This window comes from Trachemys scripta, chromosome 2 (assembly GCF_013100865.1).
Source record: "Trachemys scripta elegans isolate TJP31775 chromosome 2, CAS_Tse_1.0, whole genome shotgun sequence".
Taxonomy (NCBI): domain Eukaryota; kingdom Metazoa; phylum Chordata; order Testudines; family Emydidae; genus Trachemys; species Trachemys scripta.
The window spans coordinates 151,806,408-151,821,235 of NC_048299.1; the positions used below are offsets into that span (position 1 = coordinate 151,806,408).

At 51.6% G+C, this 14,828-nt stretch overlaps 1 protein-coding gene across 1 annotated transcript in view; it reads right to left on the reverse strand.

Moving 5' to 3' along the window:
* DMTN (dematin actin binding protein) overlaps window positions 1–13,866 on the reverse strand; it is a 36,930-nt gene extending 23,064 nt beyond the window's left edge. The window contains exon 1 of the mRNA XM_034759540.1: window positions 13,278–13,866. The gene's annotated coding sequence lies outside the window, so the exon portion shown is untranslated. The remainder of the gene's footprint in view (window positions 1–13,277) is intronic.
* Between the last annotated feature and the right edge of the window lie 962 nt (window positions 13,867–14,828).

The following is a 14,828-nucleotide window of genomic DNA, read 5'->3' on the forward strand; positions in this document are numbered from 1 at the left end:
CACTCCCACCCTGTCCCCATCTCATAGACTCATAGACTTTAAGGTCAGAAGGGACCATTATGATCATCTGGTCTGACCCCCTGCATGCTGCAGGCCACAAAACCGTCCCTACCCCTTCCCTGGACTCTGCTGTTGAAGTCCCCAATCCTGTTTTAGGTGGCTTCAATCGGCAGAAACCCTCCTGCTAGAGATCCCTGCCCCATGCTGCGGAGGAAGGCGAAAAACCTCCAGAGGCTCAGCCAATCTGCCCTGGAGGAAAATTCCTTCCCGACCCCAAATATGGCGATCAGTAAGACCCCGAGCATATAGGCAAGAGTCTCCAGCCTGACCCCTGTCAGCCATTGTACAATTTACCTACCATTGCTTGGTTTTCCTCGACTACTATGTTTTACCATTAAACCATTCCCTCCATAAATTTATCTAACTTAATCTTAAAACCAGACAGGTCCGTCGCCCCCACAGTTTCCCTCGGAAGGCCGTTCCAATATTTCACCCCTCTGACGGTCAGAAACCTTCGTCTAATTTCAAGCCTGAACTTCCCCACGGCCAGTTTATATCCATTCGTTCTCGTATCCACATTAGTACTTAGCTGGAATAATTCTTCTCCCTCCCTCGTATTAATCCCTCTAATATATTTAAAGATAGCAATCATATCCTCCCTCAGCCTTCGCTTTGTCAGACTAAACAACCCAAGCTCCTCTAGTCTTTTTTCATACAACAGGTTTTCCATTCCTCTGATCATCCTAGTGGCCCTTCTCTGCACCCGTTCCAGTTTGAGTTCATCTTTTTTAAACATGGGAGACCAGAACTGCACACAGTACTCCAAATGAGGTCTCACCAGCGCCTTGTACAACGGAAGCAGGACCTCCTTATCCCTACTAGATATACCTCGCCTAATGCATCCCAAGACAGCATTGGCTTTTTTCACCGCCACGTCGCATTGTCGACTCATAGTCATCCTGCGGTCTACGAGGACCCCTAGGTCCTTCTCCTCTTCCGTTACTTCTAACCAATGCGTCCCCATCTTGTAACTAAAATTTTTGTTAGTCATCCCCAAATGCATCACCTTACACTTTTTACTATTAAATTTCATCCTATTTCTGATACTCCAATTCACAAGCTCATTCAAGTCACCCTGCAGGATATCCCTATCCTCCTCCGAATTTACAACGCCTCCCACCTTTGTATCATCCGCAAACTTTATCAGCCCACTCCTGCAATCGGTTCCGAGGTCAGTTATAAATAGATTAAATAAAATGGGTCCCAAAACCGAACCTTGAGGCACTCCACTAGTAACCTCCCTCCAACCTGACAGTTCACCCTTTAATACGACCCGCTGCATTCTCCCCATTAACCAATTCCTTATCCACCTCTGGATTTTCATATCGATCCCCATGTTTTTCAGTTTAACCAATAATTCCTCATGGGGTACAGTATCAAACGCTTTACTGAAATCCAGGTATATTAGGTCCACCGCATTTCCCTTATCTAATAAATCCGTTACTTTCTCAAAGAAGGAGATCAGATTCGTTTGGCACGATCTGCCCTTCGTAAAACCATGTTGTAATTTATCGCAATTGCCACTAACCTCCAGGTCCTCAACTAGTTTCTCTTTCAGAATTTTCTCTAACACCTTGCACACTACGGATGTTAAACTAACAGGCCTGTAGTTACCCGGATCACTTTTTTTCCCTTTCTTGAAAATAGGAACCACATTAGCTATTCTCCAGTCTAACGGGACCACCCCCGAGTTTACAGATTCATTAAATATTATCGCTAACGGGCCTGCTATTTCCCGCGCCAATTCCTTCAATATTCTCGGATGAAGATCGTCCGGTCCTCCCGACTTAGCCCCATTAAGGCATTCAAGTTTTGTTTCTACCTCGGATACGGTAATCCCCCATCCTGAATGCCCCTCTGTAGTGGTGCTAGTATCCCTAATACCTTCATTGGCCTCATTGAACACCGATGCAAAATATTCATTGAGATATTGCGCCATGCCTAGATTGTCTTTAATCTCTTCTCCGGCAATAGTCTTCAGCGGTCCCACTTCTTCTTTCTTTGCTTTCTTCCTATTTATGTGGCTGTAAAACCTCTTACTATTGCTTTTAATTCCCCTCGCTAGGTCCAACTCTACTCGGCCTTTGGCCTTTCTCACTCTATTTCTACATTCTCTAACTTCGCTAAGGTAAGTTTCTTTACTAATCCCTCCCCTCTTCCACTCTTTGTACGCTTTCTGTTTTTTCCTAATCGCCCCTTTGAGTTGGTCGCTCATCCAGCTCGGTCTAAATCTCCTGCTTTGTAATCTTTTTCCCTTTTTTGGAATGCAGGCCTCCGACAGCTCATGCATCTTTAACTTGAAGTAATCCCAGGCTTCTTCTGCCTTTAGATCCATTAATACGTTTGCCCAATCCACTTCCCTTACCAGTCCCCTTAATTTGTTAAAATTGGCCTTTTTAAAATTATAAACCCTAGTCTTTGACTTAATTCTGTTACTCCTCCCATGTATTTTAAACCGAATTAGCTCATGATCACTGGAGCCCAAATTGTCCCCCACTACCACTTCCTCAACGAGGTCCTCACTACTTACCAGAATCAAATCTAAAATGGCCTCCCCCCTCGTCGGTTCAGCTACCACTTGATGAAGGAATTGATCAGCAATCACATCTAGGAACATCTGAGCCCTATTATTACTACTAGCGTTTGTGCCCCAATCTATATCCGGGAAGTTAAAGTCCCCCATAATTACACAGTTTCTATTAGTAATTACTTCTCTAAACACATTAAATAGTTCCTTATCCATATCCTGGGTCGATCCCGGCGGTCTATAGCACACTCCAAGCACTATCTCCGGAGAGGCTCTAGTAGTCCTATTACCCAGTGTGAGTATTGCCCAGACGGACTCTGTGTTATCTAATCCATCAACTATTATTTCTTTACAGCTTATTTCACTATTGACATACAATGCCACCCCCCCACCTTTACCTTTGTTCCGGTCTTTCCTAAACAGCGCATACCCCTCCATACCTGCGTTCCAGTCGTGACTGCCATTCCACCACGTTTCTGTTATTCCTACGATATCTGGTTTCAGCTCTTGGACCAAGAGCTCCAATTCCTCCATTTTATTACCTAGGCTTCTTACCATCTGCCCTCCTCTCTCAAACAATTACCTGAACAAGAAGGAGTCTGGTGGCACCTTAAAGACTAACAGATTTATTTGGGCATAAGCTTTCGTGGGTAAAAACCTCACTTCTTCAGATGCATAGAGTGAAAGTTACAGATGCAGGCATTATATACTGACACATGGAGAGCAGGGAGTTCCTTCGCAAGTGGAGAACCAGTGTTGACAGGGCCAATTCAATCAGGGTGGATGTAGTCCACTCCCAACAATAGATGAGGAGGTGTCAATTCGAGGAGAGGAAAAGCTGCTTCTGTAATGAGCCAGCCACTCCCAGTCCCTATTCAAGCCCAGATTAATGGTGTTAAATTTGCAAATGAATTTTAGTTCTGCTGTTTCTCTTTGAAGTCTGTTTCTGAAGTTTTTTTGTTCAATGATAGTGACTTTTAAATCTGTAATAGAATGACCAGGGAGATTGAAGTGTTCACTTACTGGCTTATGTATGTTACCATTCCTGATGTCTGATTTGTGTCCATTTATTCTTTTGCGGAGGGACTGTCCGGTTTGGCCAATGTACATGGCAGAGGGGCATTGCTGGCACATGATGGCATATATAACATTAGTGGATGTGCAGGTGAATGAGCCCTTGATGGTGTGGCTGATGTGGTTGGGTCCTCTGATGGTGTCGCCAGAGTAGATATGGGGACAGAGTAGGCAACGAGGTTTGCTACAGGGTTGGTGTTTCTGTGGTGTGGTGTGTAGTTGCTGGTGAGTATTTGCTTCAGGTTGGGGGGTTGTCTGTAAGTGAGGACTGGCCTGCCTCCCAAGGTCTGTGAGAGTGAAGGATCATTTTCCAGGATAGGTTGTAGATCATGGATAATGTGCTGGAGAGGTTTTAGCTGGGGGCTGTATGTGATGGCCAGTGGTGTTCTGTTATTGTCCTTGTTGGGCCTGTCCATTCAATAAATACATGGGAGTGCTCCACACAATGTGTCATCTCCACCCCATAGGTTCATCCTAACTCAAGTCTACCAAGGCACTTGCGTGGCCCTCATACAAGTACTTCCCTCCCAGTACCTGAGATCCCACAAACACTAACAGGTTTATCCTCATAACCTGCCTATTTTACAGATGGGAAACTGAGGCACAGCGCGACTAACTGACTTGCCCCCAGATCACACAGGGAGTCTGTAACAGAACCAGGACCTGAACCCAGGTCTCCTGAACGTCAGTCTAGTGCCTTAATCACAAAGCATCCTGTTTCCTCCTGGCAAGAAAAGAACCTGGGCTGGATTTCTGTGCCCATATGGAACAGGCTCTGGGTGTGGTCCCACAGAGGAAGAGAACTGAAAGTGGACACTAGTGGGAGTAAAGGAACTCAAGTTTTTTCCTTCTCTCTGCAGTAGCCAGTTCCCACTCCATTCTCAGGCTAGGGGCCTCTCTCTTCTCTCCTAGTGTGTTACTCTCCTGGAGGGAGTTTGCACGTGTTGTTCACATCTTCCCTGACAAAAATGGGAGCCTTAAGTCACCTGGATGGCTGCAGGTGCCACGGAGGAAGCTGTAGTAGAGACAGGGCACAGGAATTTTTCCCACCTTGTCTTCAGCTGAGCCAGTCTACGCTACAGCTCCCACTCTAGTCCCTCAGCTTCCCGCTGAAAGGATGTTTTATGTGCACAGACTCACCCCAGCCCCCAACCAACACCAGCCGAGTCCATTAGAGACACAGCCCCAGCAATGAAATCTTAATGCCGTGAGTGAGCGGTGATAATGGCACGTCAATTACCATCCCTGAGGCAGTCGGCTCTCAATTGCAGCAGAACACAGCTCTCCCAGCTCCAGGCAGCATGAGCACATGTCCTCCTAGGTACCTGTGTCTTTGGTTTCTGCACCTGCTCCCCTCCCCCTCTGCCCCCCCCCATGCATCCCAGGCAAGCAACTAGCCCCCAGAGGGAAAGAGCAGCTACAGGCCCGGGACAGTTAAGCAAAGAGCAGCCGGCACCCCTGGAACACCAAGGAACGGCTGCATAGGGCAGAGCGTGCTGGACCGTCACACACCTGGCTGCTGTCTGTTGGGTGAGGTTGGGCAAAGCTACATGGGAAGTCTCTGTCCAGCTGGAGGAGCAGCAGCTGCCATTCCATGCCCAGGACTGGGTGCCCCATGCAGGGACTTGACACGGGGTCACCACAGAATGGCCCAGGTGCCCAGGCAGTGGTTTGGATGCCCTGTTTGATGGTTTGGGCTTGGCCTCCCTGTTCAGTGACAGCTTGAGTGGCTGGGCCACATGCATGACTTGGGTGACCTAGGGTCTAGCTTAAGTGCCCACCTTCCTGACAGTGATTTGGATGCCCTGTGGGACTGTGTGGACTTGGGTATCCCATTAAGCGGCTCCTGGGATCTATATGGCAGCTTGATCCAGGGTGCCTGGTGCAACTGCTTTGCTAGAAGAAGAGCAGCGAGGTGGCAGTAGCACCCGGGGAGATGTGGAAACAAGATCCACAACTCTGGCCGGGTTTATCGGCATCTATCTCCTCCTTTGTCCAGCTTCTCTTCCCTGGTCCCTCCCGAATGTGTTGGAATAACGCCTTGGGGGAGGCTGGCAATGCTAACCCGGTGCTATTGACAATCTATTCCTTCCACGCTGTTTAGCATCACCCGGCAGAGGTGCCAGCTGGAAAAAGGATGACTCATTAACATTAAAATATGGGCTGCACAGGCAGAAAACTTGGCAGCTGGTGGGATATTTTTTCCCCTAGCAGAGTGGGTCAGAGGGGAGGCCTCTCGCTCACAGCGGGCCGAGCAGTGGAATGGGGCAGAGGAGAGCGGAGGCAGACAGCTCCCTTCAAGCTCGCTCAGCAAAGCCCTCAGTCATCAAACAGGCTCTGGCCCGCAATCTCCCCGGCAGAGGGAGTGGCTCCAGTCAACATGCCCACACCCCACAGGCTTCTTGGTACTAAATTAAGTTTGTGTCAATTGCTGCTTCCAGGTCAGGCTCTGCAGGATAAGAGCCTGTGTTTATTGCTCACTCTGGCTGCCTCCTTGTCTCTTCCCCTCTTTGCTAAAGCAGCAGAGAGGAGGAGAAGAGAGAGACGGGATGGGTGGGGTGAAGGCTAGGGTGCATTGTGCTTTCTCAGCAGGTGACGTTTGCATAACTGAGATCATGGGCGGCAGTGTTCCGTGATCAGCCACCAGGCTAGAAGGGTGAGACCTGGGCTCTATTCCCAGCTCTCCCACTCACCTGGGGCAAATCAGTCCCCCCTTCTCTGAGCCTCAGTTTCTCCAATGGGGAACTTGATATTGCCCTTTCTTTGCACTGCACTGTGTTATCTGACCTCCATTGGCAATGCATTTTGAGATCTGGAGCTGAGCAGGGGGATGGGAGGGGCCATTTTCACCATCAGGGTTCAGGAGACCTGAGACTCAGGTGGATATTTGTGACACTGCTATAATCCCCTGGTTTCTGAGCTCTAGCAGGAACTAGCAGCCATTGCTCCTCAAGCCAAGGAAGTGCTGTACTAGTTTGCAACGGCTATGGGTGGCTCTTGCCCAGAAGAACCAGGGCCAGGTTTCTCAGGCAGCGCAGGAGGGGGATCTTTGCATTTAAACAGTGCCTTTCACCCCAGGATTTCGAAGTACTGTGGCATGCACTGAGCATCACTGTTGCATCTGAGGCTCCCTGCATGGGGAGATTAGCTCCCACCGATCCAGTGCTGTCATTCTCACCAGGGATGGGAAACAGAGCGTGTCAGCTGGACGCAGTGGGCCAAATTCTGCTCCTCTCTGCTGTGACCCTGCTGACTCCAATGCCATCGCTCTACTGTGCCTGAGTGCACAACTTGCCAATGGCCACCCGGCCTTGCAAGGGGAGATTGATGCCCTTTTAGCAGCCCCTGGGTGCTGGAGAGACTGTGGCTGTGATGCAGCAGGGCGAGGAAAAGGTTCCTGTGATGTATAATCTGGGATTAGAATGGGATTAGCCAGATCATCCTGTATGCGAGGGGGGTGGGAGACCTCCCATGACAGCATCTCTTAGGGGCAGAAGGAAACAGACTAAGGGATGATGTAAAGGGGATGGGAGGGGACTTGATCAAGGCTGCACCCAGAGAGGCATAGACACGGGTGTGGGGGCAAATGCCCCAGCGTGCATGTGTCCAGAACAGCCGTGACTGCAGCCTGGCAGGGAGCAGCCAAACCCCAGCAGCCTCAGACTCCGGGACCCCCTTCACTTCCTGACAGCCTGTTCCCTGTGTCATCACCCTCGCTGCGGGCAACTCCCTCCCTGGGCAATCCTGCAGGGAGCCCTCATGCCCTATGGGATCCCATCCCCCATGGAGGACCCTTACTGCCCATAAGGATGGTACACTGTGCGCATGTCCTCACTGGGGCCCTGCCCCATTCCCAGCTACACTCAGGGGACATCCCCAATCCAATTCCCAGCTCAGTGATCTCAAGCCCCCTACACCTCCTGCCCTGCTTTCTGCCAACGTCCCAGAGACCTGAGGGCACTGCAGGCATCCTCGTCCCCAGCTCAGCCAGGGATAACTGGGCCGTGACTCCCTGGCCACCCGCCTGCACACACCTCCTGGAGAGGCAGCCCCTTTGCAGGCTGCAGACTCAAAGAAGCTTAGAGCTCTCTCCACATCCCCAGCCATAGCAACAGCCCTGCCTGCTGCTGTGGAGACGCAAAGCCAAGGCTGGAAACAGGCAGCCGCGCTAAAGGCACTCGTCCTGCTGGGCACACTGTGGAGGTGGATGGGGTGGAAGGAGACAGGCCAGCTGTTCTTTGAGGGGCTTCAAAGCAAACCTGGCTCCCTCTGCCCCTAGCTTCACAACCCATTGACAAAGCTGCCCTATCAGCTGACCCCAACCTGCCTTGGATTCAAGCAGTGCTTGGCTCCTTACCACACGGCACCCTCAGGAGACACCCTGGGTCTGTGGAAAACGGGGCGGGGAATCATTCTTCAGGAGGGCGAGTTTCCTTGGCAGGCCCCTTCCTGCTCTGAGCAAAGAAGCAAGCTACAAAGGAGAGCTCTGTCCCCTGGATCCTGTGTTATCCTTACAAAGCGTTTATACAGAGCTGGAAGCACACATGGGTAGCCAAGATCAGGTCTATGTCATCCTGGCTGGGCACTCTCAGCACGGCACTAAGCCAGGGGATCGCTCTGGGATATCATGGTGAACACTAAATAGAATATGATATGCATCCGAAGAAGTGGGCTGTAGTCCACGAAAGCTTATGCTCTAATAAATTTGTTAGTCTCTAAGGTGCCACAAGTACTCCTGTTCTTTTTACTCAATAGAATGATAGAATCATGGAACTGAAAGGGACCTCGAGAGGTCATCTAGTTCAGTCCCCTACACTCATGGCAGGACTAAGTATTATCTAGACCATTCCTGACAGGTGTTTGTCCAACCTGATCTTAAAAATCCCAGTGATGGAGATTCAACAACCTCCCTAGGCAATTTATTCCAGTGCTTAACCACCCTAACAGGAAGTTTTTCCTAATGTCCAACCTAAACCACCCTTGCTGCAATTTAAGCCCACTGATTCTTGTCCTATTCTCAGAGGTTAAGAAAAACAATTTTTCTCCCTCCTTCTTGTTACAACCTTTTATATACTTGAAAACTGCTATCATGTCCCGCTTCAGTCTTCTCTTCTCCAGACTAAACAAATCCAACTTTTAAAATCTTCCCTCAAAGGTAATGTTTTTTAGATCTTTAATCATTTTTGTTGATCTTCTCTGGACTTTCTCCAATTTGTCCACATCTTTCCTGAAGTGTGGTGCCCAGAACAGGAAACACTACTTTTTGCAACAGCTACACTGTTGACTCATATTTAGCTTATGATCCACTATGACCCACAGATCCCTTTCTGCAGTACTTCTTCCTAGGCAGTCATAGCTAGATAGAAGTACATGCACACACACACATAAACACAAGGCCCTGCCTTCCCTGCATATGATGTCGGGATCAAACACTGCTCCCCTCTCCCTTCAGCTGGGGTGGGATACAGCTGCCCCCGCCCTCCCCGGGCCAGACAGGGTTAGTGGAGTTCAACACCCACCACAGCAAAGCACAGTTGAGTCTTGGCTCTTTCCTAGGCCAGTGACTGTTTCTGAGCTCAACTGATCCTGCCCACACCCAGCGGGATGGTTTGATTTCTGCCCTGGCTGAGTGGGGCGGGAGGGTGTGGTGTTTGACACCCACCAACTGCCAAACAAGGCAGGCGTTCCCCTTAGAGACAAGTCAGAGCAAACCATGTGCAAATCCCTTCGCCAGGAGGGAGTCATGGAGTCCCCTGCATTTCCCCAAGCCTCTCTCACTCTGTGTCAGCTTGGCAGCCGTAGCCAGTTCCACCTTCTCAGCTTCTATTGCTCTGGGTACAAATGGCTTCTCAAGCCAGCTCTGTATATTAACAGCATGTGCTTCACCGAGAGGCCAGAACCGGTCTCAGTAGCTGAGGATGTAGAAGGGGCATAGGGAGGCTGGGGGGGACAAAAGAACTGAGCCTTCCTACCAGCTGAGAATGTCCAGCTCAACACACCCAGCTTGCGAGGAGCAACAGAAACAAACCCTCATTAAAGCCCCTAATAACAAAGATACTGATTCCTAACTGCACCATTGTAGGACGGTTCCATTGACCTCTCTCTGCACTGAATTGTCTGACATAGGGTCGGTCCTGCTCATACAGCACATCTGTTGGCTCTGATGGCAGCCCCCACATGCTTCGGCCCCCAGACTCTGAGCTCCATGGGGCAAAGACTCGGGTGGTGCGCAGAGAGGGCCGAGCACACCGGTGGCACACAAAATAACGGCTGGAATTGCGATATAAGGGTGGGCGCTGGTGAATGAGCAGCTGTGGAGACTGGGGAGCTTGGATCCCCAGGAGAGAAATGGGGCTGTGGGCCAAGTGTCGGCAGCACCAGGCTTTACACATGAGAGCAGCGAAAGGAGGAGAGATATAGACTGAGCAGAGAGGCCAAGTTCCTTGCAGACTTGAGTCCTGTCCACTCCAGCCTGATAAGCCCCTACATTCTCCTCCCAGAGCCTGGACATCAAGTGCCTCTGGAAACCCGTGCTATATATTGGCACACCCTGGAGGAATCACACAGGGAAGGGCTCTTTCCTTTCTGTCCCAGCAACCCAGCTGGGTGACAGTGCCCAGGCTCTGGGCATGGCTAGACGCAGTACTTCCAACATTCCCTCTCAGTTTCCTGCCAATGGGACTGTACCAAACCCCTGGATTGGAGCCCCCAGCAGGAACGTGGAGGACTCTGAAACCCCAGCCCAGACCTGGGTCAGAAGTTTGCTAAAGGCCTTGATCATGAGTCAAAACAAAGCTCTGGAGCCGAGAGACTTTGCAGTGTCCCAATGAATCATAGAATCATAGAATATCAGGGTTGGAAGAAACCTCAGGAGGTATCTAGTCCAACCTCCTGCTCAAACCCGTGAGGTTGTGGCTGGAGCTCAGATCTCTCAACCAGGGGGACGTGCATTTCTCTCTGCTGTCCCTAACCCGCCTGTCATGGGAGAATCTAAGAGCCATTCCGACAATGCTTGAAACCCTAAGACAGGCGCATGAGCGGGCTGGCCCCATGGCTGCTCTATAGCTCTGTCTTTCGATCCTGATGAGAATCACCCCATCTAGGCAGTGATCCCAGTACCCCTTTCCCCACTGTGCAAGCGGGTAGTTTCCCCACTCTTCTAGCCTAGGAGGCACTGGCATCTGCCTGTGTGTCCCGGCCTCAGCTGCCATAGGATGGGTGATGGGAGGGGCAGATGGGCCTATCAGACCTTGATCCCATCCCATCCCCTCCAAAATCTGCAATACAATGTCCTCATGTCCCCAGTATATGGGCTGCAATCTCCCATGCCTCTCACCCCTGCCCCGGAGGGATCCCTCTCTAGTATGAGAGGCGAGTTCAGTCTCAGTGGCCTATTAAGCTATGGCTGTTTGCTCCCTCTGACTGCCCATAAGGGTGGAGGCAAATTAAGGACAACCACAGTGGGGATTTTGGGGATATAGATGCTTGTCCTGCTAGAAACTGAACTAAGACCTGTAAACTCACTGCCCATGGGGGCTATCAGATGGGAATGGCTTCTAGTCACGGCTGATCTGGGCTGCTTTCAAACCAGTGCCCTTGGGAGCAAATGTCTACTTTTCTTCTGAGATATTTCCCTCTTGACCCCATACTATAGATCCTAGACCTGCCCGTCACCTAGGTCCTCCTCCACAGCCATTCCCTGCTTTCCATCTAGCACGACGCCGGCCTTGGCTCTTCCCATCTACCTCATTCACTCTCTCTACAGAGAAGTTCTGGCTGAGTTGCAAACAGTGCAAACCCTTGTCTCATTCCTGTTTTGGCCTGGGAATCAGCTGGTCCCAGGTGAGGCTTCTGAACTCCCTTATGATATAAGGGCCTATGGGAGCATCCCCAGAAGCCCAAAACTGCATGGAATTTGCAACTGTAGGGAGCCGGTTGCTAAGAGAAAGTCTGCGGCTGTGCAGCTGTGGAGGCAGCCTGCCTGCCTGCCTTGTAGCTTTCCTGTTAGTCACAAAAATGTGTCTCTGTAGGAAATGGACATTAAAGGCCTGGATCTGCTGCATTTCTGTGCCCACCTGGAATGGGCTCAGGATGCAGCCCTGAGAGGAGGAGAAGAACTGGACTGGATTTCTGAGCCCATGGGGAATGGGCTCATGAGAGCTGGGGAACTCATTTGTCAAACACAGGCCCCCAGAACATCCGAATTCCTCAGGGCGGCGAGTTATATGGGCCCGTGATGCCCATGCTACAGGAATATTCAGGACCCAGGGGCCCGGCTCCACCAATGTTTGGGGCTGGGTCTCTCCCCTGGCCCCGCCTGCTGTCCCCACGTGCCTCCCCTGCAGCATCTCCCACCCCCGCCTGCTGCCCCCAGGCGATTTAAAAGGGCCCGAGTGCCCCCGGCCGCCACTGCCACCACTGGCAATGTAGTGGGGCTAAGGCAGCTTCCTGCCTGCCCTCGCTCCGCACCACTCCCGGGAGCAGACGACACATCCCTGTGGCCCTAGCGGGGGTGTGTATGTCCGTGCACTGCCCCCGCCCTGAGCGCCGACTCCGCAGCTCCCATTGGCCTTGAACTGTGGCTAATGGGACCTACGGGGGCGGTGCCTATGGGAAGCGATGCACGGAGACCCCCTGACCTCTCCCACCTAGGAGCCGCTGCCAGAGGGGTGTGCGGGTTGCTTTCGGGAGCCACCCAAGGTAAGCGCCGCACCCCTCACCCTCTCCCGCACCCCAACCCCCTGCCCCAGCCCAGAGCCTGCACCCCAACTTCCTCACAGAGCCGCACCCCCGCACACCCTCCTGCACCCAAATCCCCTGTCCCAGCCCAGAGCCCACACCCCCTCCCGCACCCAAACTCCCTCCTAGAGCCTTAGGCAAGTGTGGGCGGGGTGGGGTTTGACCCGTTCTGGGCACCACCAAAAATTATACAAACCTGTCACCCCTGTCACATGTATGCTTGGTTCGGAACCTCAGAGCACAACTGCTCATTATATTTCCTAAGGTCCAACCGCAGGGCCAAAGCTGAGGTGCTAATGCCTTGTTTAGTTGCCTATACATGAAAATTTGGCCCTTAGCATTAAAACGCTAAAACCAAAATATTTTAAACAGCCTCTCAAACCTGTAATAGGCCAACGTAGCCCAGCAAGACCCTCTTAGCAGAGCCCAGCCAGACGGCTCTTATTAACCAGTGCCCGGCTGGCACCAGAATCCTGGTTCCTACTACCAGCACCAGCTCCTGCCAACCAAGTGCCAGCTTAGAATGCCTTAACTCCACACTAGCAGCACAATACCCCTGCCGCCCCACATCACCAGCAGCACCCCAGGGGCAGCACGTGCCAAGGCTGTCTGTGGGGCCTGCATTTTGGAAGCCACTTTTGAAAAATACACATTTGGTCGTAGCTGGCGGTGATGCTTCTGGCAGTGGAGGGTGGGCATCCTCACTTGGCAAGCCTGTCCCCTTTCCAGGTGCCTGGGATGAGGAAGAGGCTGGACAGAAGGAAAGGAAGAGCAAAGAACAAACAGCCAGGGAGGGAAGGGAGGGAGAAAGCAAAGCAAGAAGAGGATGAGGAAGGGAAGGCAGGAGGAGGTAGAGTTGATGCTATTAACAACATACCAGCTGAACTCCAGTCCCTGCCGGTTCTGCACACTCGCTTGCTGCAGGTTGGGTTAGTCCTGGGCACTGGCACCAGAGTGGAACAGCATCTGCCTGGAATGTGCCCTCCCGCCCCTCACGCCTGCCGAGCCATGGCAGGGTCAAGTACGAGCTCAATGAGATCGCACGGCAGACCTCTCGACTCACCCAGCTGGGGCTATAGAAGCCTCTTCCAGGAATCCTGCATGGTTTCCCAGCCCGAAAAACAAGCCGAGAACGATAACAACAACAAGCCCCAGGAGCCCAGATAACTGCTCCCCTGCCCTTTCTCGCTGCAAAACGCCTCTCCTTCCCCTCCTTCTGCCTCTTGCTTGGAAGTAGCACAGCAAATCCTCAGCCGGCTGCCCTTGCTGGGTTCAGCTGCTGTGCTGTTGGCGTGTATCTGACAGCATGACAGTCCTCTGTGTGTGTGTGTGTGTGTGTGTGTATCTCCCAGCCCCAGAGGCAGTGCCTGCAAAGGATCCAGTGGTGATAGCAATGTGGATTTAGAGAGCCAGTCAGAGCGTGTGTGTGTGTGTGTGTGCAGCTCCCCACCTCTGCTGCTGGCTCAGTCCATTTCTGAACAAGAGGAGAATTAACCAGCATCATGACGAAGCAGTATTTGTGAGAGGTGGCGGCTCTCCATCTTGCTTTCTCTCCCTCCCTCTGTTAATTTTTGTTGTTGCAAAATAAAATGAAATAAATCAATACATGTCACCACGCTCTGTGCCGGTGCCAAAAATAACATGGCAGAATGGAAAGGAGAGGAGTGGGGGGGGGGGCAATGGGTAGAATTTCCCCCCAGAAAATCCAGGTGATGCAATGTAAAGGAACCAGACTGACAAACAGGATGTCATCCTGCAGAAATGGCTTTGCTCCAGCTGGCCATAGCTCATGGATAGTATATGTCTAGACCCACCTTTCCTCCCACATCACCTCACCTTGCCAACTGTTGGAATGCAGCTGCCTCTGGGGTGGAACATGGCAGCTGTCTGGGATGCAGCACTATAACGCTTTAGGATGATAATCGTATCTGTATGGACATTTGAGACCAAGTTTCCGGCTTCGGACTTGGATCAGAACTCCCGCAAAATTCCAGTGGGGTTGGAGCGGGGCGGGCGAGTCACAGCCCTCTCTAAGGAAGCAGAATGCAGAGCCCAGGGTGGAATTTGGCATGGATACTGTGGCTGACACCCCATTTCATGGAAAAGATGCTGCAGTAACTGTAATGGCCATAAACAGGCTGGGCTTTGGTACCACAGCTGATCCAAGAGGGAGCACCTCCAGCACCCCTTTGCACAAGGCTGGGGAACCCATTCACTGATGACCCTGAGGGAAGAGCATCCTCTACTAAATCATCAGCACCAACTTTGGCAGTGGCTTAGGTTTTCCTGGGAGGTCTCCCATCCATGTCCCATCCAAATCCACTGTGCTTAGCGCAGTGATCTGGGTTCATCTCTGACTTGAGATGCCAGAATGCAGGTTTCCTACGGATGCAGGACAGGGGTCTGCTATTTCAGATCACATGCAAAG